This window comes from Panthera leo, chromosome B1, assembly GCF_018350215.1.
Source record: "Panthera leo isolate Ple1 chromosome B1, P.leo_Ple1_pat1.1, whole genome shotgun sequence".
NCBI lineage: Eukaryota > Metazoa > Chordata > Mammalia > Carnivora > Felidae > Panthera > Panthera leo.
Genome location: NC_056682.1, coordinates 68,381,781 through 68,394,943, shown reverse-complemented (window position 1 = coordinate 68,394,943; position 13,163 = coordinate 68,381,781).

Here is a 13,163-nt window from a genome sequence, read left to right as displayed (position 1 = left end):
TGATAATCACCATCCTCTGATTGGACAGACAGTCCTATGGGCTGGTCTTTGCTTGCTTCAATCCTCCACTCTATACCTATCCCTGTGCAAAGAACCTGGGGCAACTTTGTTGAGTGATCATGGTTCCCTTTGTGGATGGAGGTGGCACCATGATTAAAATTTTAAATTTAAATATAAATGATAATATGAAAGGAAAAGAAAACCCTGAATCATATTTGTAGACAACCCACAACGTTTCACACAAAGATCCAAATGTGTAGTATGATAACAAGGAAGGCATTTGATATATGAGTCTGAAAGAGAAATTTTACTTCTTTTACTTCTTCTTGAGCCCCCTACTCTGATTTATGAATCCATCTTTAACTTGTTTCAGATTTTCCCTGGCACTCTAAATCCTACATCTTATGTGTTGTGGGATTTTTCTGCCTTTAACGTGCCCTCTTCTCTTGAAAACAAATGGGGGTATCACAGCTCCTGGGAGAGAAAACATTGGCAGCCCTTTCTGACTTCATGAGTGGGTGTGCAGAGACAGACGATTCACACCTGACATCTGCTTCCTTTAATACCCCTCAGGGTCTTTGTCCTGTATCTCTCAAAACCCCTTCAAAATCACTTGAAACCATTTCAGACTTTTCAAGGACAGTAAATGCTCCCACAGCATAAATAGGTTGCTCCTGTCAAATTGTTGCACTGTGTCTCAGGTGAAAACCATATTAATGTCTTTTTCTTCATACTTTACAAGCAAAATTTCATTAAGGCAAAAGGTAAGTCATAGAAACGTATTTCTCTGGTGTGCTTTTGTTGTGTTACTAGAAGTAAACATCTTCAATACTGTAGTTGCTGTTATAATAAAAATCAAAGTAGATGATGGTGTTTGTATCATGGGTGCTGAGGACTTCTTAGCAGCACCTTCCCCTGCCACTGTGGACTCCTTGAGTTTTCAAGTTTTCTTGTGTTCTTACCAGCTGATAATAGGGTCATTCTTCTCAGGGTCCCAGTGGCCACTGAGGGCTGTTTGTGGGAAGCCACTGCATGACAATCTCAAGATCCAGACAAGGGCAGGCCCTGAATGATAGAGGACCACAATTTACATTTGCTGCATGCCTTGCCTCAGGTGCCTGGCATGATGTCTCAATCCCAGAGGCTCTTGAAAAGGAAAAGGCAGCCACAGGCAAAAGGGAAACAGAACAAATCTACGAAATGCAAAGGTGTTTACTCTGCATTTTAGCTTTAGAAATGCTCAAATCCCACGAGGAGGACAGAAGGGAGCTTACAGAAACATATTGTGAGCAGAGCAGACAGAGTGTAGTGATTTTCAAAAATCTGCTGTAACCTTCTGGTTCAGTTTTTGTTTCCCTGAGGGCAAGGGAATAAGATTTTGTATTTTCCCTTGTGTAGGAGTTCACATCTGGATAAAGCCTATCTTGGCTTCATGGGTGAATGTTTGGAGAGACTGTTTATGTTTCCAGTGTGAGGATAATTTTGGAAACCAAGGTGTATTGATTGATGGTGGAGAGCTATGCTTAGCCAGTATTGAGGTAGTTTTTATGCATCTGCTAGAACAGGCTTACTTCTTGATGACACATAACGGATTGCTTGAAATTCGTGAAAGAGAGTGCATAGTGATTAAGAGCATAGACCTGGGAACCAGACTGTCTGGGTTTCAATCCCTGCTCTGCTGCTAACAAGGTACATGACCTGGAAAAAATTATTTAATTTCTTTGTGCCTCAGTTTCCACATTTCAGAAATGGGATAATAAGGGGCGCCTGGGTGGCTTAGTTGGTTGAGCGTCCGACTTCAGCTCAGGCCACGACCTTGTGGTTCATGGGTTCAAACCCCGAGTGTGCTGACGGCTCAGAGCCTGGAGCCTGCTTCATATTCTGTGTCTCTCTCTCTGCTCCTTCCCCGCTTGTGCTCGCTCTCTCTCTCTCTCTCTCTCTCTCAAAAAAACATTAAAAAAATAAATGGGATAATAACAGTATCTACTTCATAAAGTTGTTGTAAGGATTAAAAGGCTCAATATTTATAAAATGCACTCAGCTTGTCCCTGGTCTAAGGTGAGCTCTACATAAGCATGTGTTGCACACGTATGAATAAATACATGAAGACTTGATGTTATCCTAACTAAGTCATCAGCCAACTTTTGTGAACTTGGACAAGTCACTTAACTTCTGTAGCTATACTTTAGCCCTTCCCCATAGTAAAGGGGGGTGGACAAGCTCCATCCTACTTGTACAAATCTGATTCTATGTTACAGTGTTTGGAATTGGTTGTAAATACTATGGATATAAAAATCAGAGTCCCTACAGAATTATCTGTAGAGATGGGTGGATATGAATCAAGTGTCTTTTCATTTGCCCAGTACTTGAAAGCATGGGATGATAGGTGGATAATCTTGGAGTCAGGAGCTTATCTATACAGGCATCTGCCAGGTAAGAAGGAACAGACAAGCTCACATCAACCATGAGATATTTTCCTATTAAAAACGAAAACTCTATGGTCTAGTCTGTGTACAGTCTGGCTAAAGCTAGGATTAGGAAGTATCTATACCTTAATCAGAAGAAAGAGAAAGCCAAAGATTAAAAACAGCAGGGAAGCTTAGCCACTATCCAGGCTCAGTCGAATGTGTAGGTGAGATATAGGTTGTTCTGTACACTTTCATTGACACTCTCAGGGGAGGAATGATAAAATGAAGCAGCAGAGCAGGGTGTTTTTAAAAAAGATTTTTATTAAGATAAACTCCACCGTATTTAGAGAATTCACTTCTTGTGGAATTGGTGAAAATTTAAATTCTTAAGTTAGGTGGAAAAAGAATTATAGCCCAAAGACTACACCATTTCGTTGAACAAAGAATGATATACCTTATAATGTATAATTTAAGTCAAGACTGAGTATCTTTAGGATTCTTAAAATATTTTTCAATTTTTCCTTCTCCCTTTATTTTTTAGTTGTTATCAGAGGTGTGCTTTGAGTATCACCTTAGCTCTTGTTAGTGGTTTTGAGCTCCTTGAAAAAAAAGAACACTGCTGAAAGGAGCCATGAATAAATAAGAAGTCAGTGTAGATTTGCAAATATTTTCTCAAAGGTCTAAGGGTCACTGAAGTGTTGGTAAATGGAAAAAAGGAACAGTTAAAAGGAAGACATCAACACAAATTGAAAACTTCAAGCGAGAACACACAGAGAAGCAGAAATATTTAATTAAATTAATGTCTGCTGAAAGGGTCAAGATGTTATAAAAACCACATAGAGTAGAAAGACCTTTGAGAGTGGAAGAGGCATGTGAATAAATAAAAAGGAAGTGTGGCAAGACTTTAAATGGATAAGGCTGTGAGTTTATGTTTTAAACAGGCTGATTTTCAAAACCTAGGCAAAGTCTTTACTATTAGAAAGTCATGAAGACCTTTCAAAAAAGCCTGGGATATTGTATTCAGTTTGAGGCATTTCACTGCCGGGAAGATGAAGGCAAACAGAGATGGGAATTCAGAGGGAAAAAACCCACACAACAAAAGTATTTCAGAGTCTGTGGAGGATAGACTTTTCAAGAGAAAGTATGAATAAATAGAATAAATAATAACTTGGTTTGTAAAGTCTAAAGAGAGGGAGGTGATATGTTGTATGTGCCTAAAATTTAACAGAGCAAAATCGCAAGGTAACAGGCAGTGTCTCATTTAAATCCTATCAACTTATTTAGTGATCAGTGTAACTGTGCCCTTCACATTAAGGTATGAGCATTTATTTGTCAGCATTTGTTGTATATGTGGAACATTTATACACACACACATACACACACACACACACACACACACACACACACACACACACACCTCTACAGCCAGTAAGTGCCCAATCTTCCATCTTGGCTCTGGCTAGGATGAGTGGCTGATATTATCCATAGGAATATACAGTACAATTTTTTTAAAAATGCAGTTTTATTTATTGTGAATTATGGAGGGGAGGTGGTGTTGCTAGTCATTACAATACTAAGGGAATTAAGTATATGTTATCATTTTACTCTCACTGTACAATAAATGAGAAACTCTGTAGAAGACACTGAGATTCACTGAAATAAATTATTTAACACATACGAACAGGTATGAGGCTCAAAATATATAGACTTAATATTGTTGCAGCTGAGATATGACTGTATTCATATATTTTCTGTTTATTACCCATTCTCTTCCCTACCTTATTTGAAGCCTTCTACATACACAGTAGGTGCGCTAAACAAAAATGTACTTAGTAGATGAATGCAGTTGATTTCTAAAATGGGATGTTTTCAACCTTATTCAAAGTCCTTTCTGGCTGTGTAAGCCATAGATTACCTTGTGCTATGGTTGGGTAGCTATGTATGTTCAATCAATGAGAGCACTGGGCTGAGGAGTTAAGCAAATGTTGTTTTGTGCTGCCAGCTGGACTTCAAAATGTGGCAGTCTCTGTGTTTGTTGCCGACTAGTGTTTCTCAAGAAAATATAGAAATTGTCATCTTCTCTGTCAGCATGAGTTCGCTGAATCATTGACTCACTAGCACAGACTATAGCAAAAAGATGTTTTCCTTTGCTATGGATTTAATCATTTTATGGGGAGCAGTTTCCAAAAACTCTGAGCTTAATGCAATAAAAGTGACATTTAATGCACAACAGGTATTAATAGAAGCTATCACAACTAAGTAAAGGTGAATAGAATCTTGGAAAGTGGCAGTTACGGGCGGATGACTGGAATTGAATGCGGAAGGCCAAGACAAAATTAGAAAAGGCAGTAACATCTCAAATTGGCCAGCAGGCGTCACCCAATAACCAGAAAACAAATAGGAGGGCTGTGTATTTATTCTCCTTGCTGTATCTCCCTGCTGAAATGCACAACTGAAAATTCTCCCACAGGAGATGTCAGGATACCCTACAGAGACACAAATGGAACTCACTTGTAATCCTAACTCAAAACTGAAAACAGCAGTTCTTGTCTCAGAAACAATGCTTCTCGCTGGGAAAAGGGGGAAAACCTCAGGGCCAACTCTGGGGCTCTGCTATGTGTAGGGTAGCAAAAAATATTGGACGGAGTCTGTTGGGGCTGGAAAGAGAGTAGAAGATACCTGAGGGGACGAGACTCCCTTTGGGTTCAGATGCTATTGATCTAACTTCAGAGACCCAGAACAGAGAGCCCAGCCTCCAGTCAGGTTTCCTTTGCTGTGTTCAAGTACAGAACATTAAAAAACTGTTCCTGACCCCTCATGTTTCAAAGGGTTTTGTAAAATGCACCTTTAAAACATTAAAAAAAGTTCAGATCTCTGGGTTTTTCCACAATGATTCTTCTTTTCTTTGTACGGCTACTCTCTACTTGCCCTTCTCTTCAACGTCTGCCATAAAAAAAAAGGTGTGTCCCCATCAATTCTTCGTCTTTGGGTTTCTGAATCATTCTTTGAAAGGATTTTCAAGAGGTTGGGTTAGTAACAAAAGTAGCAGCCAACATTATTGAGAGTGTACTGGGTTAGGCTCTGCCCTGAGCTCTCACTGAACATGTGTGTGTCATCTGATAACCCTCAAAGTGGCCCTATGATGTAGACACCATTATAAGAACAAGGAGACTGAGCTTCACAGAGAGCTAAAGCAGAGACCAGGTTTGCTTGCTGCCTGTTCTGAACACCCATGCTGTTGGACTGCAAATCTGAGGCCACAGGAGACAAAAGAACATTAAAATTCAACCATTTCAACCATCTGTCTGATGCTTGAATTTTCTATGGTATTTCTATCAACTGGTTGCTTTATTGTGGTTATATATTAGTGTCATAGGGAACCATGAGTCTATTCTTTCTTTGGACATCTCTGACTATGAGAAGATTCTGCCTGATAGTCATCTGCAAAAGAACCTCAGCTCCTACAGGGTCAGAAGAAGAAGACTGAGTTTTCTTCCCATGACAGGACTTTAAACATTTGAAGGGAGTTATTCTGAATTTCCCAGTTATTAATCAGGGTTCTCCAGAGAAACAGAAGCAATAGGAGATATATGCATATGTATAGAGATTTATTATATGAATTGGCTCATGTGTTTATGGAGACTGATAAGTTGTATATCTGCCATCTGCAAGTTGTAGAAACAGAAAAATTGGTGGTATAATTTGGTGTGAGTCTGAAAGCCTGAAAACCAGGTAACTTACGGGTAAGTCCCAGTCCAAGTTCAAAAGCCCCCAAATCTAGGGCTGATGGTTTAAGTTTCGGCATCTAAAGGTTGATGTCTAAAGGTAGGAGATGATGGATGTCTCAGAGACCGTGAATTGATCCTTCCTCTGCCTTTTTGTTCTATTCCATCCCTCAGTTGATTAAATTATGTCCACCTGCATTGGTGAGAGTAACCTCCTTTTTTCAGTCTGACTCAAATGCTAATCTCTTCTGAAAACACTTTGACAGATATACACAGAAATAACGGTTTAGTACGGTCAAGCAGACACATAAAAGTAACCGTCATGCTCCAAATCTTCTGTTTGTTAATTACATTAAGATCTCTCAGAGATCTTTATTTTTTTTTTTTTTTAACATGGTATCACTTTCAGTCATTTCTCCATCTGAATGAATTGTACTTTGTCCATGTTTTTCCTAATCTGTGGTGCCTGGAGTGGAATGAGGTCAGCCAGCAGCAGCACTGTTAAGATACTATGTCTCATTGATGCTGGTTTTCTGAGAAATACTCAAATTTCTTTTTCTTTTTTTTTTTAATGTTTATTTATTTTTGAGAGAGAAAAAGAGAGAGTATGAGTGGGGAGGGGTAGAGAGAGAGGGAGACACAGATTCTGAAGGAGGCTCCAGGCTCTGAGCTGTCAGCACAGAGCCCAATGCGGGGCTTGAACTCAAGAACCTTGAGATGATGACCTGAGTTGAAGTTGGATGCTTAACTGACTGAGCCATCCATGCAGCCTGAAACACTCAAATTTCTGTTTTCTCCCTTCTTTTTGTGTATTGTCTCTTCATTTCTCAGAAATGATGTTTGTGCTGGGTCTTTATAGCCACAACTCTATGATGAAAAAACACACCACTATATGATGAAAAGTAATTTAATGATGGCATGTAACAAAGGGCAAGAATGTTTTAGTAAACAGTAGGCTCAGTGGTAGACAATGGCAGGATTCAACCTCCAAAATATTAATTGACTGTTCTTACAGCATCATGTGCTAATGATGCTTTATAGATTATGGTGAACACATTAGGCTGGGTTGAAATGATAAAGTTGCTGTTATGTTTACCCACAGTTTAGGAGTTTAGTACTAAATTCCTGGCCAGCTATCTCTATACTTTTATAAAAACTCATACTTAAATAACTTTAAATGTATAGACTATAAAAATAACATGCTAAAGCCCTTGCCTTCTTAGGAACAATTAGCAAGTATAATTTTAAAGACTACTCAGCTATCCCAAGAAACTGTTTTGAACAAGTTGGAAACAGAATTAAACAGCATGTCATGCAAAGTAGTGACTGAGCTAATGTTTCTTTTTTCTTTGTGAGGGACTCAGGGTATTATATGTAAACAATCTGAACTAAGGTTGCATAAGATGTCAATTCAAAGTTATTAAAGTCATTTTATAGGCACTAAAAAACACCTTGCAATATCTTACCATTCTCAAATTTCATAAGTAGACAAAATCTATTTGCACATGGTTGTGTTCCGATGACATTAATTTTTAATGTGGTTAAACTCCATTTGAATGTATGCCAAGATAGAAGCAATGATTAGCTTATTTGGAAAATTACCACTTTATTCTTCTCATTATTGAATAACCTCTATTGAAGGGAGAGATTTCATGAAGATTTCCTATCTGACCTCTTGAATAGTCATAAAATTAAAGCTCTGAGCTTGACTTTTAGACCTCATACTGACCCAGGGCAAATTAGACCTTGTTTAGGACTTGAGTTGAAAGAGATTGAGCCAATGCTTAAAGGAGTGTTTAATTTAAATAGCAGAAGAAGATAGAGAATACGATTTAAGAAATTTTTCCTTGATAAAGGGAAGGAACTTCCTGCCATAAGAAGGTCAAAAGAGAAGGATCAGAAGGGATAGAACTAGAAGAGATAGAATATTTGAAAAGAGATCCAGTGCCATTTCTCTTTGGGTCTCAAACAAGATTGCTGATGATATTACCAAAACCTGATATAAGTTGAGGGGTCATTCAAACAAAATAGGGATCTGTCTCCAGCTGAAATCTGGAGCAGAGACATGCTTACCAAGTACCTCACAACACAGTGCAACACAGGCGGGTTTAGAAGAAGAAGAAGAAGAAGGAAGAAGGAAGAAGGAAGAAGGAAGAAGGAGAAGAAAGAAGGAGAAGAAGAAGAAGAAGAAGATGTGCTGTTCTTAAGCAGTGATGGTCTCACAAAACTGCACACTCCCTAAGGTTGTACAGGGAGGCCATTCTTGCTATTGGCAAGCCTGGGGAGTGGGGGTGGGGCAGGTGTGTCAGGAGAGAGGGAATAAGTCTGAGGTCCAGACCACTAGGACCTTATCAGACATGACAAAATCAGAGACTTAGGAAGAACTTGGCATAGATCAGATGTTACACATTCAAATACTTGCAAGGCAGTGAGTGTGTAACATGGATATTTCAGTTGGCTTGCCCTCTTTTTCTGGAACTGTGAGACTGCTGTGTGATGAAGCTTGGTGAGCTTGCTAGAGGACGAGAGACCACATAGAGCAGAGGCAAGTGCTCCAGCTAAGTCTCCTTAGAACAAACAGCCTGTCCACACAACCTGTCTCTGAGAATGAGGCCATCTTGGCCCATCCAGCCTCAGCCAAGCTACCAACTGACCACAGAGACTAGCCACATAGGCCCAGACTAGAACTTCCCAGCTAACTCAGAATGGTAAGAAATAATATGATTGGTATTTTAAAAAAAAAAAAAACACAACAAAACACCCTTTATCATTATTCTCAAGTTCCATAACTGCAAAAATCTATTTACATGTCTTGTTTTTAAGGTTTGTTTGTTTGTTTGTTTGTTTATTTATTTATTTTGCTAGAAAGAGAGAGAGAGAGCACACAAGTGGGGGACAGGCAAAGAGAAGGAGAGACAGAATCCCAAGCAGGCTCCTTGCCATCATTGCAGAGCCCAAAGTGGGGTTCAAACTCAGAAACTGTGAGATCATGACCTGAGCCAGATCAGGAGTTGGATTCCTAAGCCATTGCACCACCCAGGCTCCTCACATGTCTTTTTTTTTTTTTTTTTTAAATTGAGGTAAAATCTACATATAACATTATATTTGTTTCAAGTGTACAATATAATAATTTGGTTTTTGTATATCCTATGAAATGATCCCTGCAATAAGGCTAGTTATGATCTATCACCATAAAGTTAACCCCTTTTATCCATTTCACCTACCTCCAATCCCCTTCCCCTATGATAACCTCTAACCTATTCTCTGTATATGTGAGTTTTTGTTTGTTTTGTTTTTTAGATTCCTCAGATAAGTAAAATTACATGGTATTTGTCTTTCTCTGACTTATTTCACTTAGCATGATGTCTTCAAGTTTCATCCATGTTGTTGCAAATGGCAGGATTTCCTTCTTTTTATGGCTGAGTAGTATTCCATGGTATGTAAAAACCACATCATCTATCTATCTATCTATCTATCTATCTATCTATCTATCTATCTAGAGCACAAGCAAGGTAAGGGTGGAGAGAGGAGAGAAAGAATCCCAAGCAGGATCCATGCTGTCATCACAGAGCCCGATGTGGGACTTGAACTCACGAGCCATGAGATCATGACCTTTGCTGAAGACTGAGCTACCCAGGCACCCTGATATATACCACGTATCCTTTTTCATTTCATCCTTTGATGGACACTTAGGTTGTTCCCATACAATGATATTATAAATAATGCTGCAATGAACATAGGGATGCATATATCTTTTCAAGTTAGTGTTTTTTACTTTACCTGGATACCCAGAAGTAGAATAGCTGGATCATATGGTAGTTTTATTCTTAATTCGTTTGAGGAATCTCCATACTGTTTTTCCACAGTGCTGCACCAATTTACATTCTCACCAACAATGTGCAATGGTTCCCTTTTCTCCACATCCTCTCCAGCACTTACTGTTTCTTGTCTTTTTGATAATATTCATTTTAACAGGTATGAGGCGATATCCATTGTGGTTTTCATTTACATTTCCCTGATGTTAGTAATGTTGAACATCTTTTCATATGCCTATTGACCATCTTCTTTGAAAAAAAAGTCTATTCAGCTCTTATGCCCATTTTTTTCATTGAAAATTTTTGTTGTTATTGAGTTGTATGAGTTCTTTATATATTGTGGATATTAACCCCTTTTTGATATATAATTTACATATATCTTCTCCTATTAAGTAGGTTGTGTTTTCATTCTGATGGTTTCCTTTGTTGTGCAGTTTGATATAGTGTGTAGTTTGATATAGTCCCAGTAGTTTATTTTCACTTTTGTTTCCCTTGCCTTTGGAGTAGATCCAAAAAGATCATTGCTAAAACTGATGTCAAAGAGCTTAGTGCCTTGGTTTTCTTCTAGGAGTTTTATGGCTTCAGGTCTTACAAGTTTTAATCCATTTTGAATTAATTTTTATGTGATGTAAGATTGTGGTCCAGTTTTATACTTTTGCTGTGGTTGTCCAGGTTTCCCAGCACCATTTATTGAAGAGATTGTCCTTTCCCCATTGTTGTAATTGTCCTTTCCCCTTTGTTGTAAATTAATTGACTGTATATGTGTGGGTTTATTTCTGGGCTCTCAATTCTATTCCACTGATCTGTGTCTGTTTTTGTGCCAGTCCCATACTGTTTTAATTACTATAGCTTTGTAGTGTAGTTTGAAATTAGGGAGTGTAATACCTCCGTCTTCACTGTTACTCAAGACTGTTTTTGCCACTTGGGATCTTTTGTGATTATATACAAATTTTAGAATTATTTGTTTTAGTTTTGTGAAAAATGCCATTGGGATTTTGATAGGGATTGCACTGAATCTGTAGATTTCTTTGAGTAGTATGAACATTTTGACAATAATAATTTTTCCACTTCATAAGCCTGGAATATCTTTTCATTTACTTTTGTCATCTTTACTTTCTTTCATTAATGTCTTACAGTTCTTAATATACTGGTCTTTCACTTCCCTGGTTAAATGTATTAGGTATTTTATTCTTGTCTTAAGCAATTACAAGTGGAATTGTTTTTGTAATTTCTGTTTCTGATAGTTAATTATTTGTATAGAAAAGCAACAGATATCTGGATATCAGTTTTGTATCCTGTTACTTTATTTTATTGGTTCTAACATTTTTTTGGTGGAGTCTTTAAGGTTTTCTCTATATAGTATCATGTCATCTGCAAATAGTGACTGTTTTACTTTCCAATTTGGAGGGCTTTTATTTCTTTTTCTTGCCTAATTGCTCTGGCTAGAACTTCTAATGCTATCTTGAATAAAAGCAGCAAGAGTGGGCATCCTTATTTTGTTCCTGATCTTAGAGGAAAAGCTTTTAGCTTTTCACTGTTGAATATGATGTTAGCTGTGGGTTCACGTTGTTCCAATATAACATCACCTGGATGACATTAATGTTAATAAACATCATTTAAATCTTTTGGGTCAAGATAAAAGCAATGATTTGTTTATTCTGAGAAATTACCAATTTCATCTACTACCACAATGGGCAGCATCATTCCTTATTGTGTTATAAGGTCAATAAAAATGAAGTTAATCATATATACTGATGAAATATTTTTTGCTGAAATCTGGACACTCTGAGCAACCTATTGGTACAGAGTTATGTTTGTCTTTGGTCTAGCCCTAGAGTCTATAATTCCACAATTTTAAAGGTTAGTTTCTGCAGTTGAAGGTATTTTAGATTTTCCCAGTTATAGAGCCAGAGAAAGCTTCAGAGACTGTCAAATCCAAAGGGTTCCAACTGATAGTTTATCGGCCAAACTTGGCTAGCAGATGTGTTTTGTTTGGCCTATACAATGTTGGCTCACAGATTAAAAAAAAATTGAATTAGTCACATTGCCAAATATCTGAAATTGGATAATTACATTAAAAATCTACATTTCCAAATTATCTTGAAAAAATTTTGGAAGTACCAGCAACATTGAGCCTGCAGGACAATAGTTAATTGAAGCAGAATGCAGGCTGTTCCTTTTATATGGAGCAGGAGCCCATAAAGTCCCCAAAGAAATCACCTCTCCCCACTACATAACACCTCAGTTTGCTTTCCTCATCCATCTTACACACTCAACCTCTGTAAGTATTTGAATTTATAACTTCTGAATTTGCTTGAATCACTTTTTCAGATAAGCAAACAGGGGTTCAGATAAAAGTGACTCTGTCATTAGCCAGTAATGGGCTTAAAATATGGTATAAATATAAATCATTATTATCTGTGGAACTGATATTAGCTTTTCTTCCCACCTGGTAGCTGGGTGAGGGGAAAGTTAACTTTGAATGGGTGTGAGCAAAACAGAAAAGTATGGGATTTTCCAAGGTAAGAAAGGTGGAGAGCAGTTTAGAGACACCAGGATCAGTGTCCCCTTAAGTCTCTAAGTGGTTAGAGGTGGAGGCCCCTGGAAGGCAAAGAAGGAGGCAAAAGACATAGAGGGCAAGGAAGACAAACATTTCTTGCTTCATTATTTTGTTTCTTATCTGCCATGTTGGCCTAATGATCTTTGCTGGGAAAACATAGTCCTACATTTTGATGATGCTGATAGACTTTGAAGTGCATTAAAGTCTTTAAAAAAACACAGAAGAAACTGTGAGACTCCAGCTACATAGATGGCCAAGTCCTAATTTTAAAATATAGTTCTTAAAAGTTCTTTAAAAAAATTTTTTTTTAAATCGAGGGGACCCTGGGTAGCTCAGTTAAGTGTCCGACTTTGGCTCAGGTCATGATCTAATGGTTCCTGGGTTTAAGCTCTGCATCAGGCTCTCTGCTGTCAGCACAGAGCCTGGGACCTGTTTTGGATCCTCTGTCTCCCTCTCTCTGCCCCTCCCCTGCTTGCTCTCTCTCTCTCTCTCTCTCAAAAATAAATAAATAAATAAATAAATAAATAAATAAATAAATAAAAATAAAAATAAATCTTATCACAAGAAAAAATAAATTTATAGCTAGATATGGTAATGGATGTTACCTAGACTTACCTTGGTGATTATTCCACCATACATACATATATGTGAGTAT